Genomic DNA, 17,438 nt, shown 5'->3' with positions numbered 1-17,438 from the left:
CTCAAACAGTAGGATTACGCGAGTGGCCCAATTTTAAGTAATCTTAGGCGTGGTCAATTGTTGCGTGAGTCCAAGACGGCTTTAACGGCGGAATCTAATAACGAATCGGCCCGGCTAGCGCAGTCGGTACAGCATGAGACTCTTAATCTCAGGGTCGTGGGTTCGAGCTCCACGTTGGGCGTTTTCTGATAGACTTTGGATTGCATTTCGAACGCGCCGTGGAAATTACCAATTCACATCTAAGCATTAGTTCCGCCATAAACTTGGCAAATGTTGCAGAAATGACTTGAAAGCATTAAAATATGGCTTAGTCAATTTTAGATAAATCATCCTTTCACTCAAGTATTTTTTAAACAAAAGATTAAATCAGAATTCGAAAAGAAGGTCAGGTTCTACTGAGATTTGAACTCGGATCGCTGCATTCAAAGTCCAGAGTGCTAACCATTACAGCATAGAACCGAATGTGCGACGAAGATGGGATTCAAACCCACGCGGGCAGAGCCCAATGGATTAGCAGTCCATCGCCTTAACCACTCGGCCACCTCGTCTGTTTCTGTACCACGTCTACTTTATGGAAAGCTAACATTGCTAAACCTGTTTCGAATCACGTGACATTTTACCAGCCCAAACAGTAGGAGTACGCGAGCGACCCAATTTTAAGTAATTTTAGGTGTGGTCAATTGTTGCGTAAGTCCAGGACGGCTTTAGTGGCGGCACCTAAAAACGAATCAATCCGGCTAGCTCAGTCGGTAAAGTATGAGACTCTTAATCTCAGGGTCGCGGGTTCAAGCCCCACGTTGGGCTTTTTCTGATGGACTTTGGATTGCATTACGAACGCGCCATGGAAATCACAAAGTCTCCTTCTAGGCATGAGTGGTGCCATAAACTTGGCAAAAGTTGAAGAAATGACTTGAAAGCATTCAAATATGGCTTAGTCAATTTTAAATAAATCAGCCTTTCCCTCACGTGTTCTTTAAACAAAAGATTAAATCAGAATTCAAAAAGAAGGTCAGGTTCTACCGAGATTTGAACTCGGATCGCTGGATTTATAGTCCAGAGGGCTAACCATTACACCATAGAACCGAATGTGCGACGAAGATGGGATTCGAACCCACGCGGGCAGAGCCCAATGGATTAGCAGTCCATCGCCTTAACCACTCGGAAACCTCGTCTGTTTCTGTACCACGTCTACTTTATGGAAAGCTAACATTGCTGAACCTTTTTCGACTCACGTAACCTTTTACAAGCTCAAACAGTAGGATTACGCGAGTGTCCCAAATTGAAGTAATCTTAGGCGTGGTCAATTGTTGCGTAAGTCCAAGACGGCTTTAACGGCGGAATCTGATAACGAATCGGCCCGGCTAGCGCAGTCGGTACAGCATGAGACTCTTAATCTCAGGGTCGTGGGTTCGAGGCCCACGTTGGGCGTTTTCTGATAGACTTTGGATTGCATTTCGAACGCGCCGTGGAAATTACCAATTCACCTCTAAGCATTAGTTCCGCCTTAAACTTGGCAAATGTTGAAGAAATGACTTGAAAGCATTAAAATATGGCTTAGTCAATTTTAGATAAATCAGCCATTTCCTCACGTATTTCTTAAACAAATGATTAAATCAGAGTTCAAAAAGAAGGTCAGGTTCTACCGAGATTTGAACCCGCATCGCTGGATTCAAAGTCCAGAGTGCTAACCCTTACTCCATAGAACCGAATGTGCGACGAAGATGGGATTCGAACCCACGCGGGCAGAGCCCAATGGATTAGCAGTCCATCGCCTTAACCACTCGGCCACCTCGTCTGTTTCTGCACCACGTCTACTTTATGGAAAGCTAACATTGCTGAACCTGTTTCGACTCACGTAACCTTTTACCAGCCGAAACAGTAGGATTACGCGAGTGGCCCAATTTTAAGTAATCTTAGGTGTGGTCAATTGTTGCGTAAGTCCAGGACGGCTTTAGTGGCGGCACCTAAAAACGAATCAATCCGGCTAGCTCAGTCGGTAAAGTATGAGACTCTTAATCTCAGGGTCGCGGGTTCAAGCCCCACGTTGGGCTTTTTCTGATGGACTTTGGATTGCATTACGAACGCGCCATGGAAATCACAAAGTCTCCTTCTAGGCATGAGTGGTGCCATAAACTTGGCAAAAGTTGAAGAAATGACTTGAAAGCATTCAAATATGGCTTAGTCAATTTTAAATAAATCAGCCTTTCCCTCACGTGTTCTTTAAACAAAAGATTAAATCAGAATTCAAAAAGAAGGTCAGGTTCTACCGAGATTTGAACTCGGATCGCTGGATTTATAGTCCAGAGGGCTAACCATTACACCATAGAACCGAATGTGCGACGAAGATGGGATTCGAACCCACGCGGGCAGAGCCCAATGGATTAGCAGTCCATCGCCTTAACCACTCGGAAACCTCGTCTGTTTCTGTACCACGTCTACTTTATGGAAAGCTAACATTGCTGAACCTTTTTCGACTCACGTAACCTTTTACCAGCTCAAACAGTAGGATTACGCGAGTGGCCCAATTTGAAGTAATCTTAGGGGTGGTCAATTGTTGCGTAAGTCCAAGACGGCTTTAACGGCGGAATCTAATAACGAATCGGCCTGGCTAGCGCAGTCGGTACAGCATGAGACTCTTAATCTCAGGGTCGTGGGTTCGAGCTCCACGTTGGGCGTTTTCTGATAGACTTTGGATTGCATTTCGAACGCGCCGTGGAAATTACCAATTCACATCTAAGCATTAGTTCCGCCATAAACTTGGCAAATGTTGCAGAAATGACTTGGAAGCATTAAAATATGGCTTAGTCAATTTTAGATAAATCATCCTTTCACTCAAGTATTTTTTAAACAAAAGATTAAATCAGAATTCGAAAAGAAGGTCAGGTTCTACTGAGATTTGAACTCGGATCGCTGCATTCAAAGTCCAGAGTGCTAACCATTACAGCATAGAACCGAATGTGCGACGAAGATGGGATTCAAACCCACGCGGGCAGAGCCCAATGGATTAGCAGTCCATCGCCTTAACCACTCGGCCACCTCGTCTGTTTATGTACCACGTCTACTTTATGGAAAGCTAACATTGCTAAACCTGTTTCGAGTCACGTGACGTTTTACCAGCCCAAACAGTAGGAGTACGCGAGCGACCCAATTTTAAGTAATTTTAGGTGTGGTCAATTGTTGCGTAAGTCCAGGACGGCTTTTGTGGCGGCACCTAAAAACGAATCAATCCGGCTAGCTCAGTCGGTAAAGTATGAGACTCTTAATCTCAGTGTCGCGGGTTCAAGCCCCACGTTGGGCTTTTTCTGATGGACTTTGGATTGCATTACGAACGCGCCATGGAAATCACAAAGTCTCCTTCTAGGCATGAGTGGTGCCATAAACTTGGCAAAAGTTGAAGAAAAGACTTGAAAGCATTCAAATATGGCTTAGTCAATTTTAAATAAATCAGCCTTTCCCTCACGTGTTCTTTAAACAAAAGATTAAATCAGAATTCAAAAAGAAGGTCAGGTTCTACCGAGATTTGAACTCGGATCGCTGGATTTATAGTCCAGAGGGCTAACCATTACACCATAGAACCGAATGTGCGACGAAGATGGGATTCGAACCCACGCGGGCAGAGCCCAATGGATTAGCAGTCCATCGCCTTAACCACTCGGAAACCTCGTCTGTTTCTGTACCACGTCTACTTTATGGAAAGCTAACATTGCTGAACCTTTTTCGACTCACGTAACCTTTTACCAGCTCAAACAGTAGGATTACGCGAGTGTCCCAATTTGAAGTAATCTTAGGCGTGGTCAATTGTTGCGTAAGTCCAAGACGGCTTTAACGGCGGAATCTAATAACGAATCGGCCCGGCTAGCGCAGTCGGTACAGCATGAGACTCTTAATCTCAGGGTCGTGGGTTCGAGGCCCACGTTGGGCGTTTTCTGATAGACTTTGGATTGCATTTCGAACGCGCCGTGGAAATTACCAATTCACCTCTAAGCATTAGTTCCGCCTTAAACTTGGCAAATGTTGAAGAAATGACTTGAAAGCATTAAAATATGGCTTAGTCAATTTTAGATAAATCAGCCTTTTCCTCACGTATTTCTTAAACAAATGATTAAATCAGAGTTCAAAAAGAAGGTCAGGTTCTACCGAGATTTGAACCCGCATCGCTGGATTCAAAGTCCAGAGTGCTAACCCTTACACCATAGAACCGAATGTGCGACGAAGATGGGATTCGAACCCACGCGGGCAGAGCCCAATGGATTAGCAGTCCATCGCCTTAACCACTCGGCCACCTCGTCTGTTTCTGCACCACGTCTACTTTATGGAAAGCTAACATTGCTGAACCTGTTTCGACTCACGTAACCTTTTACCAGCCGAAACAGTAGGATTACGCGAGTGGCCCAATTTTAAGTAATCTTAGGTGTGGTCAATTGTTGCGTAAGTCCAAGACGGCTTTAATGGCGGAACCTAATAACGAATCAGCCCGGTTAGCTCAGTCGGTAGAGCATGAGACTCTTAATCTCAGGGTCATGGGTTCGAACCCCACGTTGGGCATTTTCTGATAGACTTTGGATTGCATTACGAACGCGCCGTGGAGATCATCAATTCTCCTCTACGCATGAGTTCTGCCATAAACCTGGCAAATATTGAACAAATGACTTGAAAGCATTCAAATATGGCTTAGTCAATTTTAGATAAATCATCCCTTCCTCATGCATTTCTTAAACAAATGATTAAGTCAGAGTTCAAAATGAAAGTCAGGTTCTACCGAGATTTGAACTCGGATCGCTGGATTCAAAGTCCAGAGTGCTAACCATTACAGCATAGAACCGAATGTGCGACGAAGATGGGATTCAAACCCACGCGGGCAGAGCCCAATGGATTAGCAGTCCATCGCCTTAACCACTCGGCCACCTCGTCTGTTTCTGTACCACTTCTACTTTATGGAAAGCTAACATTGCTGAACCTGTTTCGACTCACGTGACATTTTACCAGCCCAAACAGTAGGAGTACGCGAGCGACCCAATTTTAAGTAATTTTAGTTGTGGTCAATTGTTGCGTAACTCCAAGACGGCTTTAGTGGCGGCACCTAACAACGAATCAGCCCGGCTAGCTCAGTCGGTAAAGCATGAGACTCTTAATCTCAGGGTCGTGTGTTCGAGCCCCACGTTGGGCTTTTTCTGATAGACTTTGGATTGCATTACGAACGCGCCATGGAAATCACCAAGTCTCCATCTAAGCATGAGTGGTGCCATAAAATTGGCAAAAGTTGAAGAAATGACTTGAAAGCATTCAAATATGGCTTAGTCAATTTTAGATAAATCAGCCTTTCACTCACGTATTTTTTAAACAAAAGATTAAATCAGAATTCGAAAACAAGTTTAAGTTCTACCGAGATTTGAACTCGGATAGCTGGATTCAAAGTCCAGAATGCTAACCATTACACCATAGAACCGAATGTGCGACGAAGATGGGATTCGAACTCTCGCGGGCAGAGCCCAATGGATTAGCAGTCCATCGCCTTAACCACTCGAACGCTTCGTCTGTTTCTGTACCACGTCTACGTTATGGAAAGCTAACATTGCTGAACCTGTTTCGACTCACGTAACCTTTTACCGGCCCAAACAGTAGGATTACGCGAGTGGCCCACTTTTAAGTAATCTAAGGTGTGGTCAATTGTTGCATAAGTCCAAGACGGCTATAGTGGTGGCACCTAAATCGAATCAGCCCAGCTAGCTTTGTCGGTGGAGCATGAGACTCTTAATCTCAGAGTCGTGGTTTCCAGCCCCACGTTGGGCGTTTTCTGATAGACTTTGCATTGCATTACGAACGCGTCGTGGAAATCACCAATTCACCTCTAAGCATTAGTTCCGCCATAAACTTGGCAAATGTTGAAGAAATGACTTGAAAGCATTAAAATATGGCTTAGTCAATTTTAGATAAATCAGCCTTTTCCTCACGTATTTCTTAAACAAATGATTAAATCAGAGTTCAAAAAGAAGGTCAGGTTCTACCGAGATTTGAACCCGGATCGCCGGATTCAAAGCCCAGAGTGCTAACCCTTACACCATAGAACCGAATATGCGACGAAGATGGGATTCAAACCCACGCGGGCAGAGCCCAATTGATTAGCAGTCCATCGCCTTAACCACTCGGCCACCTCCTCTGTTTCTGCACCACGTCTACTTTATGGAAAGCTAAAATTGCTGAACCTGTTTCGACTCACGTAACCTTTTACCAGCCCAAACAGTAGGATTACGCGAGTGGCCCAATTTTAAGTAATCTTAGGTGTGGTCAATTGTTGCGTAAGTCCAAGACGGCTTTAATGGCGGCACCTAAAAACGAATCAACCCGGCTAGCTCAGTCGGTAGAGCATGAGACTCTTAATCTCAGGGTGGTGAGTTCGAGCCCCACGTTCGGCGTTTTCTGATAGACTTTGGATTGCATTACGAACGCGTCGTGGAAATCACCAATTCACCTCTAAGCATGAGTTCCGCCATAAACCTGGCAAATGTTGAAGAAATGACTTGAAAGCATTCAAATATGGCTTAGTCAATTTTAGATAAATCATCCCTTCCTCACGCATTTCTTAAACAAATGATTAAATCAGAGTTCAAAAAGAAAGTCATGTTCTACCGAGATTTGAACTCGGATCGTTGGCTTCAAAGTCCAGAGTGTCAACCATTACACCATAGAACCGAATGTGCGACGAAGATGGGATTCGAACCCACGCGCGCAGCGCACAATGGACTAGCAGTCCATCGCCTTAACCACTCTGTCACCTCGTCTGTTTCTGTACCACGTGTACCTTATGGAAAGCTAACATTGCTGAACCTGTTTCGACTTACGTAACATTTTACTAGCCCAAACAGTAGGATTACGCGAGTGGCGCAATTTTAAGTAATCTTAGGTGTGGTCAATTGTTGCATAAGTCTAAGACGGCTTTAATGGCGGAACCTTATATCGTATCAGCCCAGCTAGCCCAGTCAGTAGACTATGAGACTCTTAATCTCAGGGTCATGGGTTCGAGCCACACGTTCGGCGTTTTCTGATAGACTTTGGATTGCATTACGAACGCGTCGTGGAAATCACCAATTCACCTCTAAGCATGAGTTCCGCCATAAACCTGGCAAATGTTGAAGAAATGACTTGAAAGCATTCAAATATGGCTTAGTCAATTTTAGATAAATCATCCCTTCCTCACGCATTTCTTAAACAAATGATTAAGTCAGAGTTCAAAATGAAAGTCAGGTTCTACCGAGATTTGAACTCGGATCGCTGGATTCAAAGTCCAGAGTGCTAACCATTACAGCATAGAACCGAATGTGCGACGAAGATGGGATTCGAACCCACGCGGGCAGAGCCCAATGGATTAGCAGTCCATCGCCTTAACCACTCGGCCACCTCGTCTGTTTCTGTACCACGTCTACGTTATGGAAAGCTAACATTGCTGAAACTGTTTCGACTTACGTAACCTTTTACCAGCCCAAACAGTAGGATTACGCGAGTGGCCCAATTTTAAGTAATCTAAGGTGTGGTCAATTGTTGCGTAAGTCCAAGACGGCTTTAGTGGCGGCACCTAAAAATTTAATCAGCCCGGCTAGCTCAGTCGGTAAAGCATGATATTCTTAATCTCAGGGTCATGGGTTCGAGCCCCACGTTGGGCATTTTCTGATAGACTTTGCATTGCATTACGAAGGCGACGTGGAAATCACCAATTCTCCTCTAAGCATCAGTTCTGCCATAAACCTGGCAAATGTTGAAGAAATGACTTGAAAGCATTCAAATATGGCTTAGTCAATTTTAGATAAATCATCCCTTCCTCACTTAACTCTTAAACAAATGATTAAATCAGAGTTCAAAAAGAAAGTCAGGTTCTACAGAGATTTGAACTCGAATCGTTGGATTCAAAGTCCAGAGTGCCAACCATTACACCATAGAACCGAATGTGCGACGAAGATGGGATTCGAACCCACGTGGACAGCGCACAATGGACTAGCAGTCCATCGCCTTAACCACTCGGTCACCTCGTCTGTTTCTGTTCCACGTGTACCTTATGGAAAGCTAACATTGCTAAACCTGTTTCGACTCAAGTAACCTTTTACTACCCCAACAAGTAGGATTACGCGAGTGGCGCAATTTTAAGTAATCTTAGGTGTGGTCAATTGTTGCATAAGTCCAAGACGGCTTTAATGGCGGAACCTTATATCGTATCAGCCCAGCTAGCCCAGTCAGTAGAGTATGAGACTCTTACTCTCAGGGTCGTGGGTTCGAGCCCCACGTTGGTCTTTTTCTGATAGACTTTGGATTGCATTACGAACGCGCCATGGAAATCACCAAGTCTCCTTCTAAGCATGAGTGGTGCCATAAACTTGGCAAAAGTTGAAGAAATGACTTGAAAGCATTCAAATATGGCTTAGTCAATTTTAGATAAATCAGCCTTTTACTCACGTATTTTTTAAACAAAAGATTAAATTAGAATTCGAAAAAAAGGTCAGGTTCTACCGAGATTTGAACTCGGATCGCTGGATTCAAAGTGCAGAATGCTAACCATTACACCATAGAACCGAATGTGCGACGAAGATGGGATTAGAACCCACGCGGGCAGAGCCCAAGGGATAAGCAGTCCATCGCCTTAACCACTCGGCCACCTCGTCTGTTTCTGTACCACGTCTACTTTGTGGAAAGCTAACATTGCTGAACCTGTTTCGACTCACGTAACCTTTAACCAGCCCAAACAGTAGGATTACGCAAGTGGCCTATTTTTAAGTAATCTTAGGTGTGGTCAATTGTTGCATAAGTCTAAGACGGCTTTAATGGCGGAACCTTATATCGTATCAGCCCAGCTAGCCCAGTCAGTAGACTATGAGACTCTTAATCTCAGGGTCATGGGTTCGAGCCACACGTTCGGCGTTTTCTGATAGACTTTGGATTGCATTACGAACGCGTCGTGGAAATCACCAATTCACCTCTAAGCATGAGTTCCGCCATAAAACTGGCAAATGTTGAAGAAATGACTTGAAAGCATTCAAATATGGCTTAGTCAATTTTAGATAAATCATCCCTTCCTCACGCATTTCTTAAACAAATGATTAAGTCAGAGTTCAAAATGAAAGTCAGGTTCTACCGAGATTTGAACTCGGATCGCTGGATTCAAAGTCCAGAGTGCTAACCATTACAGCATAGAACCGAATGTGCGACGAAGATGGGATTCGAACCCACGCGGGCAGAGCCCAATGGATTAGCAGTCCATCGCCTTAACCACTCGGCCACCTCGTCTGTTTCTGTACCACGTCTACGTTATGGAAAGCTAACATTGCTGAAACTGTTTCGACTTACGTAACCTTTTACCAGCCCAAACAGTAGGATTACGCGAGTGGCCCAATTTTAAGTAATCTAAGGTGTGGTCAATTGTTGCGTAAGTCCAAGACGGCTTTAGTGGCGGCACCTAAAAATTTAATCAGCCCGGCTAGCTCAGTCGGTAAAGCATGATATTCTTAATCTCAGGGTCATGGGTTCGAGCCCCACGTTGGGCATTTTCTGATAGACTTTGCATTGCATTACGAAGGCGACGTGGAAATCACCAATTCTCCTCTAAGCATCAGTTCTGCCATAAACCTGGCAAATGTTGAAGAAATGACTTGAAAGCATTCAAATATGGCTTAGTCAATTTTAGATAAATCATCCCTTCCTCACTTAACTCTTAAACAAATGATTAAATCAGAGTTCAAAAAGAAAGTCAGGTTCTACAGAGATTTGAACTCGAATCGTTGGATTCAAAGTCCAGAGTGCCAACCATTACACCATAGAACCGAATGTGCGACGAAGATGGGATTCGAACCCACGTGGACAGCGCACAATGGACTAGCAGTCCATCGCCTTAACCACTCGGTCACCTCGTCTGTTTCTGTACCACGTGTACCTTATGGAAAGCTAACATTGCTAAACCTGTTTCGACTCAAGTAACCTTTTACTACCCCAACAAGTAGGATTACGCGAGTGGCGCAATTTTAAGTAATCTTAGGTGTGGTCAATTGTTGCATAAGTCCAAGACGGCTTTAATGGCGGAACCTTATATCGTATCAGCCCAGCTAGCCCAGTCAGTAGAGTATGAGACTCTTACTCTCAGGGTCGTGGGTTCGAGCCCCACGTTGGTCTTTTTCTGATAGACTTTGGATTGCATTACGAACGCGCCATGGAAATCACCAAGTCTCCTTCTAAGCATGAGTGGTGCCATAAACTTGGCAAAAGTTGAAGAAATGACTTGAAAGCATTCAAATATGGCTTAGTCAATTTTAGATAAATCAGCCTTTTACTCACGTATTTTTTAAACAAAAGATTAAATTAGAATTCGAAAAAAAGGTCAGGTTCTACCGAGATTTGAACTCGGATCGCTGGATTCAAAGTGCAGAATGCTAACCATTACACCATAGAACCGAATGTGCGACGAAGATGGGATTAGAACCCACGCGGGCAGAGCCCAAGGGATAAGCAGTCCATCGCCTTAACCACTCGGCCACCTCGTCTGTTTCTGTACCACGTCTACTTTGTGGAAAGCTAACATTGCTGAACCTGTTTCGACTCACGTAACCTTTAACCAGCCCAAACAGTAGGATTACGCAAGTGGCCTATTTTTAAGTAATCTTAGGTGTGGTCAATTGTTGCGTAAGTCCAAGACGGCTTTAATGGCGGAACCTAATAACGAATCAGCCCGGCTAGCTCAGTCGGTAGAGCATGAGACTCTTAAACTCAGGGTCCAGGGTTTGAGCCCCACGTTGGGCGTTTTCTGATACACTTTTAACTGCATTACGAACGCACCGTGGAAATCACAATTTCTCCCCTAAGCATGAGTTCTGCCATAAACCTGGCAAATGTTGAAGAAATGACTTAAAAGCATTCAAATATGGCTTAGTCAATTTTAAATCAATCAGCCTTTCCCTAACGTATTTTTTTAACAAAAGACTAAATCAGAATTTGAAAAGAAGGTCAGGTTCTACCGAGATTTTAACTCGGATCGCTGGATTTAAAGTCCAGAGTGCTAAATATTACACCATAGAACCGAATGTGCGACGAAGATGGGATTCGAATCCACGTGGGCAGAGCCCAATGGATTAGCAGTCCGTCGCCTTAACCACTCGGCCACCTCGTCTGTTTCTGTACCACGTCTACTTTAGGGAAAGCTAACATTGCTGAACCTGTTTTGACTCACGCAACCCTTTACCAGCCCAAACAGTAGGATTACGCGAGTTGCCCAATTTTAAGTAATCTTAGGTGTGGTCAATTGTTGCGTTATTCCAAGACGGCTTTAATGGAGGAACCTAATAACGAACTAGCCTGGCTAGCTCAGTTGGTAGAGCATGAGACTCTTAATCTCAGGGTCGTGGGTTGAAGCCCCACGTTGGGCTTTTTCCGATAGACTTTGGATTGCATTACAAACGCGCCATGGAAATCACCAAGTCTCGTTCTAAGCATGAGTTCTGCCATAAACCTGGCAAATGTTAAAGAAATGACTTGAAAGCATTCAAATATGGCTTAGTCAATTTTAAATAAATCAGCCTTTCCCTCACGTATTTGTTAAACAAAAGATTAAAAAAGAATTCAAAAAGAAGGTCAGGTTCTACCGAGATTTGAACTTGGATCGCTGGATTCACAGTCCAGAGTGCTAACCATTACACCATAGAACCGCATGTGCGACGAAGATGTGATTCGAACCCTCGCGGGCAGAGCCCGAAGGATTAGCAGTCCATCGCCTTAACCACTCGGCCACCTCGTCTGTTTCTGTAAAACGTCTACTTTATGGAAAGCTAACATTGCTGAACCTGTTTTGACTCACGTAACCCTTTACCAGCCCAAACAGTAGGGTTACACGAGTGGCCCATTTTTAAGTAATTTAAGGTGTGGTCAATTGTTGCGTAAGTCAAAGACGGCTTTAATGGCGGAACCTAATAACGAATCAGCCCGGCTAGCTCAGTCGGTAGAGCATGAGACTCTTAATCTCAGGGTCGTGGGTTTGAGCCCCACGTTGGGCTTTTTCCGATAGACTTTGTATTGCATTATGAACGCGCCATGGAAATCAACAAGTCTCCTTCTAAGCATGAGTGGTGCCATAAACTTGGCAAAAGTTGAAGAAATGAGTTGAAAGCATTCAAATATGGCTTAGTCAATTTTAGATCAATCATCCCTTCCTCATGTAACTCTTTAACAAATGATTAAATCAGAGTTCAAAAAGAAAGTCAGATTCTACCGAGATTTGAACTCGGATCGCTGGATTCAAAGTCCAGAGTGCTAACCATTACACCATAGAACCGAATGTGCGACGAAGATGGGATTCGAACCCACGCTGGCAGCGCCCAACGGACTAGCAGTCCATCGCCTTAACCACTCGGTCACCTCGTCTGTTTCTGTACCACGTGTACCTTATGGAAATCTAACATTGCTGAACCTGTTTCGACTCACGCAACCTTTTACTAGCCCAAACAGTAGGATTACGCGAGTGCCGCAATTTTAATTAATCTTAGGTCTGGTCAATTGTTGGATAAGTCCAAGACGGCTTTAATGGCGGAACCTAATAACAAATCAGCGCGGCTAGCTCAGTCGGTAGAGCATGAGACTCTTAAACTCAGGGTCGTGGATTCGAGCCCCACGTTGGGCGTTTTCTGCTGCACTTTTAATTGCATTACGAACGCGCCGGGGAAATCACCAATTCTCCTCTAAGCATGAATTCCGCCATAAACCTGGCAAATGTTGAAGAAATGACTTAAAAGCATTCAAATATGGCTTAGTCAATTTTAGATAAGTCATCTCTTCCTCTCGTATCTCCTAAACAAAAGATTAAATCAGAGTTCAAAGAGAATATCAGGTTTTACCGAGATTTGAACTCGGATCGCTGGATTCAAAGTCCAGAGTGCTAACCATTACACCATAGACCGAATGTGCGTCGAAGAGGGGATTCGAACCCACATGGGCAGCGCCCAATCGCCTAGCAGTCCATCGCCTTAACCACTCGGTCACCTCGTCTGTTTCTGTACCACGTCTACCTTATGGAAAGCTAACATTGCTGAACCTGTTTCGACTCACGTAACCTTTTACTAGACCAAACAGTAGGATTACGCGAGTGGCGCAATTTTAAGTAATCTTAGGTGTGGTCAATTGTTGCATAAGTCCAAGACAGCTTTAATGGCGGAGCCTTATATCGTATCAGCCCAGCTAGCCCAAACAGTAGAGTATGAGACTCTTAATCTCAGGGTCGTGGGTTCGAGCCCCACGTTGGGCGTTTTCAGATAGACTTTGGATTGCATTACGAACGCGCCATGGAAATCACCAAATCTCCTTTAAGCATGAGTTCCGCCATAAACCTGGCAAATGTTGAAGAAATGACTTGAGAGCATTCAAATATGGCTTTGTCAATTTTAAATAAATCAGCCTTTCCCTCACGTATTTTTTAAACAAAAGATTAAATCAGAGTTCAAAAAGAAAGTCAGGTTCTACCGAGATTTGAACTCGGATCGCTGGGTTCAAAGTCCAGAGTGCTAACCATTACAGCATAGAACCGAATGTGCGACGAAGATGGGATTCGAACTCACGTGGGCAGAGCCCAATGGATTAGCAGTCCATCCCCTTAACCACTCGGCCACCTCGTCTCTTTTTGTACAACGTCTACTTTATGGAAAGCTAACATTGCTGAACCTGTTTTGACTCACGTAACCTTTTACCAGTCCAAACAGTAGGATTACGCGAGTCGCCCAATTTTAAGTAATCTTAGGTGTGATCAATTGTTGCGTAAGTCCAAGACGGCTTTAATGGCGGAACCTAATAACGAATCAGCCCGGCTAGCTCAGCCGGTAGAGCATGAGACTCTTAATCTCAGGGTCGTGGGTTCGAGCCCCACGTTGGGCGTTTTCTGATAAACTTTTAATTGCATTACGAACGCGCCGTGGAAATCACCAATTCTCCTCCAAACATGAGTTCTGCCATAAACTTGGCAAAAGTTGAGGAAATGACTTGAAAGCATTCAAATATCGCTTAGTCAATTTTAGATAAATCATCTCTTCCTCACGTAACTCTTAAACAAATGATTAAAACAGAGTTTAAAAAGAAAGTCAGGTTCTACCGAGATTTGAACTCGGATCGCTGGATTCAAAGTCCAGAGTGCTAACCATTACACCATAGACCGAATGTGCGTCGAAGATGGGATTCGAACCCACGCGGGCAGCGCCCAATCGCCTAGCAGTCCATCGCCTTAACCACTCGGTCACCTCGTCTGTTTCTGTACCACGTCTACCTTATGGAAAGCTAACATTGCTGAACCTGTTTCGACTCACGTAACCTTTTACTAGACCAAACAGTAGGATTACGCGAGTGGCGCAATTTTAAGTAATCTTAGGTGTGGTCAATTGTTGCATAAGTCCAAGACAGCTTTAATGGCGGAGCCTTATATCGTATCAGCCCAGCTAGCCCAAACAGTAGAGTATGAGACTCTTAATCTCAGGGTCGTGGGTTCGAGCCCCACGTTGGGCGTTTTCAGATAGACTTTGGATTGCATTACGAACGCGCCATGGAAATCACCAAATCTCCTTTAAGCATGAGTTCCGCCATAAACCTGGCAAATGTTGAAGAAATGACTTGAGAGCATTCAAATATGGCTTTGTCAATTTTAAATAAATCAGCCTTTCCCTCACGTATTTTTTAAACAAAAGATTAAATCAGAGTTCAAAAAGAAAGTCAGGTTCTACCGAGATTTGAACTCGGATCGCTGGGTTCAAAGTCCAGAGTGCTAACCATTACAGCATAGAACCGAATGTGCGACGAAGATGGGATTCGAACTCACGTGGGCAGAGCCCAATGGATTAGCAGTCCATCCCCTTAACCACTCGGCCACCTCGTCTCTTTTTGTACCACGTCTACTTTATGGAAAGCTAACATTGCTGAACCTGTTTTGACTCACGTAACCTTTTACCAGTCCAAACAGTAGGATTACGCGAGTCGCCCAATTTTAAGTAATCTTAGGTGTGATCAATTGTTGCGTAAGTCCAAGACGGCTTTAATGGCGGAATCTAATAACGAATCAGCCCGGCTAGCTCAGCCGGTAGAGCATGAGACTCTTAATCTCAGGGTCGTGGGTTCGAGTCCCACGTTGGGCGTTTTCTGATAAACTTTTAATTGCATTACGAACGCGCCGTGGAAATCACCAATTCTCCTCCAAACATGAGTTCTGCCATAAACTTGGCAAAAGTTGAGGAAATGACTTGAAAGCATTCAAATATGGCTTAGTCAATTTTAGATAAATCATTTCTTCCTCACGTAACTCTTAAACAAATGATTAAAACAGAGTTTAAAAAGAAAGTCAGGTTCTACCGAGATTTGAACTCGGATTGCTGGACTTAAAGTCCAGAGTGCTAAACATTACACCATAGAACCGAATGTGCGACGAAGATGGGATTCGAACCCACGCGGGCATTGCCCAATGGACTAGCAGTCCATCGCCTTAACCACTCGGTCACCTTGTCTGTTTCTGTACCACGTGTACCTTATGGAAAGCTAACATTGCTGAACCTGTTTCGACTCACGTAACCTTTTACTAGGCCAAACAGTAGGATTACGCGAGTGGCGCAATTTTAAGTAATCTTAGGTGTGGTCAATTGTTGCATAAGTCCAAGACGCCTTTAATGGCGGAATTTTATATCGTATCAGCCAAGCTAGCCCAGTCAGTAGAGTATGAGACTCTTAATCTCAGGGTCGTGGGTTCGAGCCCCACGTTGGGCGTTTTCTGATAGACTTTGGATTGCATTAAGAACGCGCCGTGGAAATCACCAATTCTCCTCCAAACATGAGTTCTGCCATAAACCTGGCAAATGTTGAAGAAATGACTTGAAAGCATTTAAATATGGCTTAGTGAATTTTAAACAAATCAGCCTTTCCCTCACGCATTTCTTAAACAAATGATTAAGTCAGAGTTCAAAATGAAAGTCAGGTTCTACCGAGATTTGAACTCGGATCGCTGGATTCAAAGTCCAGAGTGTTAACCATTACAGCATAGAACCGAATGTGCGTCGAAGATGGGATTCGAACCCACGCGGGCACAGCCCAATGGATTAGCAGTCCATCGCCTTAACCACTCGGCCACCTCGTCTGCTTCTGAACCACGTCTACTTTATGGAAAGCTAACATTGCTGAACCTGTTTCGACTCACGTGACATTTTACCAGCCCAAACAGTAGGAGTACGCGAGCTTCCCAATTTTAAGTAATTTTAGGTGTGGTCAATTGTTGCGTAAGTCCAAGATGGCTTTAGTGGCGGCACCTAAAAACGAATCAACCCGGCTAGCTCGTCGGTAAAGCATGAGACTCTTAATCTCAGGGTTGTGGGTTCGAGCCCCACGATGGGCTTTTACTGATAGGCTTTGGATTGCATTACGAGCGCCATGGAAATCACCAAGTCTCCTTCTAAGCATGAGTGGTGCCATAAACTTGGCAAAAGTTGAGAAAATGACTTGAAAGCATTCAAATATGGCTTAGTCAATTTTAGATAAATCATCTCTTCCTCACGTAACTCTTAAACAAATGATTAAAACAGAGTTCAAAAAGAAAGTCAGGTTCTACCGAGATTTGAACTTGGATTGCTGGATTCAAAGTCCAAAGTGCTAACCATTACACCATAGAACCGAATGTGCGACGAAGATGGGATTCGAACCCACGCGGGCATTGGCCAATGGACTAGCAGTCCATCGCCTTAACCACTCGGTCACCTCGTCTGTTTCTGTACCACGTGTACCTTATGGAAAGCAAACATTGCTGAACCTGTTTCGACTCACGTAACCTTTTACTAGGCCAAACAGTAGGATTACGCGAGTGGCGCAATTTTAAGTAATCTTAGGTGTGGTCAATTGTTGCATAAGTCCAAGACGGCTTTAATGGCGGAACTTTATATCGTATCAGCCAAGCTAGCCCAGTCAGTAGAGTATGAGACTCTTAATCTCAGGGTCGTGGGTTCGAGCCCCACGTTGGGCGTTTTCTGATAGACTTTGGATTGCATTACGAACGCACCGTGGAAATCACCAATTCTCCTTTAAGCATGAGTTCCGCCATAAACCTGGCAAATGTTAAAGAAATGACTTGAAAGCATTCAAATATGGCTTAGTCAATTTTAAATAAATCAGCCTTTCCCTCACGTATTTTTTTAACAAAAGATTAAATCAGAATTCAAAAAGAAGGTCAGGTTCTACCGAGATTTGAACTCGGATTGCTGGACTCAAAATCCAGAATGCTAACCATTACACCATAGAACCGAATGTACGACGAAGATGGGATTCGAACCCACGCGGGCAGAGGCCAATGGATTAGCAGTCCATCGCCTTAACCACTCGGCCACCTCGTCTGTTTCTGTACCACGTCTACTTTATGGAAAGCTAACATTGCTGAACCTGTTTCGACTCACGTAACCTTTTACCAG

The 17,438-nt window shown here is 44.1% G+C and overlaps 24 non-coding genes across 24 annotated transcripts; 6 read left to right on the top strand and 18 right to left on the bottom strand.

Moving 5' to 3' along the window:
* Window positions 1–466: 466 nt before the first annotated feature.
* On the bottom strand, window positions 467–548 carry Trnas-gcu (transfer RNA serine (anticodon GCU)). The gene has a single exon. It is a non-coding gene; the product is annotated as a tRNA-Ser (tRNA).
* Window positions 549–1,011: 463 nt separating this feature from the next.
* On the bottom strand, window positions 1,012–1,083 carry Trnay-aua (transfer RNA tyrosine (anticodon AUA)). Its single transcript has one exon. It is a non-coding gene; the product is annotated as a tRNA-Tyr (tRNA).
* Window positions 1,084–1,713: 630 nt separating this feature from the next.
* Window positions 1,714–1,795, bottom strand: Trnas-gcu (transfer RNA serine (anticodon GCU)). Its single transcript has one exon. It is a non-coding gene; the product is annotated as a tRNA-Ser (tRNA).
* Window positions 1,796–2,258: 463 nt separating this feature from the next.
* On the bottom strand, window positions 2,259–2,330 carry Trnay-aua (transfer RNA tyrosine (anticodon AUA)). Its single transcript has one exon. It is a non-coding gene; the product is annotated as a tRNA-Tyr (tRNA).
* Window positions 2,331–2,960: 630 nt separating this feature from the next.
* Trnas-gcu (transfer RNA serine (anticodon GCU)) lies at window positions 2,961–3,042 on the bottom strand. Its single transcript has one exon. It is a non-coding gene; the product is annotated as a tRNA-Ser (tRNA).
* A 463-nt stretch (window positions 3,043–3,505) lies between these two features.
* On the bottom strand, window positions 3,506–3,577 carry Trnay-aua (transfer RNA tyrosine (anticodon AUA)). Its single transcript has one exon. It is a non-coding gene; the product is annotated as a tRNA-Tyr (tRNA).
* A 630-nt stretch (window positions 3,578–4,207) lies between these two features.
* Window positions 4,208–4,289, bottom strand: Trnas-gcu (transfer RNA serine (anticodon GCU)). Its single transcript has one exon. It is a non-coding gene; the product is annotated as a tRNA-Ser (tRNA).
* A 183-nt stretch (window positions 4,290–4,472) lies between these two features.
* Trnak-cuu (transfer RNA lysine (anticodon CUU)) lies at window positions 4,473–4,545 on the top strand. The gene has a single exon. It is a non-coding gene; the product is annotated as a tRNA-Lys (tRNA).
* A 205-nt stretch (window positions 4,546–4,750) lies between these two features.
* On the bottom strand, window positions 4,751–4,822 carry Trnaq-uug (transfer RNA glutamine (anticodon UUG)). The gene has a single exon. It is a non-coding gene; the product is annotated as a tRNA-Gln (tRNA).
* Window positions 4,823–4,829: 7 nt separating this feature from the next.
* Window positions 4,830–4,911, bottom strand: Trnas-gcu (transfer RNA serine (anticodon GCU)). The gene has a single exon. It is a non-coding gene; the product is annotated as a tRNA-Ser (tRNA).
* Window positions 4,912–5,094: 183 nt separating this feature from the next.
* Trnak-cuu (transfer RNA lysine (anticodon CUU)) lies at window positions 5,095–5,167 on the top strand. Its single transcript has one exon. It is a non-coding gene; the product is annotated as a tRNA-Lys (tRNA).
* Window positions 5,168–7,240: 2,073 nt separating this feature from the next.
* Trnaq-uug (transfer RNA glutamine (anticodon UUG)) lies at window positions 7,241–7,312 on the bottom strand. The gene has a single exon. It is a non-coding gene; the product is annotated as a tRNA-Gln (tRNA).
* A 7-nt stretch (window positions 7,313–7,319) lies between these two features.
* Trnas-gcu (transfer RNA serine (anticodon GCU)) lies at window positions 7,320–7,401 on the bottom strand. The gene has a single exon. It is a non-coding gene; the product is annotated as a tRNA-Ser (tRNA).
* A 1,708-nt stretch (window positions 7,402–9,109) lies between these two features.
* On the bottom strand, window positions 9,110–9,181 carry Trnaq-uug (transfer RNA glutamine (anticodon UUG)). The gene has a single exon. It is a non-coding gene; the product is annotated as a tRNA-Gln (tRNA).
* Window positions 9,182–9,188: 7 nt separating this feature from the next.
* Window positions 9,189–9,270, bottom strand: Trnas-gcu (transfer RNA serine (anticodon GCU)). The gene has a single exon. It is a non-coding gene; the product is annotated as a tRNA-Ser (tRNA).
* A 2,053-nt stretch (window positions 9,271–11,323) lies between these two features.
* On the top strand, window positions 11,324–11,396 carry Trnak-cuu (transfer RNA lysine (anticodon CUU)). The gene has a single exon. It is a non-coding gene; the product is annotated as a tRNA-Lys (tRNA).
* A 207-nt stretch (window positions 11,397–11,603) lies between these two features.
* Window positions 11,604–11,675, bottom strand: Trnah-gug (transfer RNA histidin (anticodon GUG)). The gene has a single exon. It is a non-coding gene; the product is annotated as a tRNA-His (tRNA).
* Window positions 11,676–11,947: 272 nt separating this feature from the next.
* Trnak-cuu (transfer RNA lysine (anticodon CUU)) lies at window positions 11,948–12,020 on the top strand. The gene has a single exon. It is a non-coding gene; the product is annotated as a tRNA-Lys (tRNA).
* A 206-nt stretch (window positions 12,021–12,226) lies between these two features.
* On the bottom strand, window positions 12,227–12,298 carry Trnaq-uug (transfer RNA glutamine (anticodon UUG)). Its single transcript has one exon. It is a non-coding gene; the product is annotated as a tRNA-Gln (tRNA).
* A 1,516-nt stretch (window positions 12,299–13,814) lies between these two features.
* On the top strand, window positions 13,815–13,887 carry Trnak-cuu (transfer RNA lysine (anticodon CUU)). The gene has a single exon. It is a non-coding gene; the product is annotated as a tRNA-Lys (tRNA).
* A 205-nt stretch (window positions 13,888–14,092) lies between these two features.
* Window positions 14,093–14,163, bottom strand: Trnaq-uug (transfer RNA glutamine (anticodon UUG)). Its single transcript has one exon. It is a non-coding gene; the product is annotated as a tRNA-Gln (tRNA).
* Window positions 14,164–15,058: 895 nt separating this feature from the next.
* Trnak-cuu (transfer RNA lysine (anticodon CUU)) lies at window positions 15,059–15,131 on the top strand. The gene has a single exon. It is a non-coding gene; the product is annotated as a tRNA-Lys (tRNA).
* A 907-nt stretch (window positions 15,132–16,038) lies between these two features.
* Trnas-gcu (transfer RNA serine (anticodon GCU)) lies at window positions 16,039–16,120 on the bottom strand. The gene has a single exon. It is a non-coding gene; the product is annotated as a tRNA-Ser (tRNA).
* Window positions 16,121–17,281: 1,161 nt separating this feature from the next.
* Window positions 17,282–17,363, bottom strand: Trnas-gcu (transfer RNA serine (anticodon GCU)). The gene has a single exon. It is a non-coding gene; the product is annotated as a tRNA-Ser (tRNA).
* Window positions 17,364–17,438: the final 75 nt, after the last annotated feature.

The sequence above is a fragment of the Hydractinia symbiolongicarpus genome, chromosome 14 (assembly GCF_029227915.1).
Source record: "Hydractinia symbiolongicarpus strain clone_291-10 chromosome 14, HSymV2.1, whole genome shotgun sequence".
Taxonomy (NCBI): domain Eukaryota; kingdom Metazoa; phylum Cnidaria; class Hydrozoa; order Anthoathecata; family Hydractiniidae; genus Hydractinia; species Hydractinia symbiolongicarpus.
Note: the sequence above shows the minus strand (reverse complement) of the source record. Positions and strands in the feature narration are given on the sequence as shown.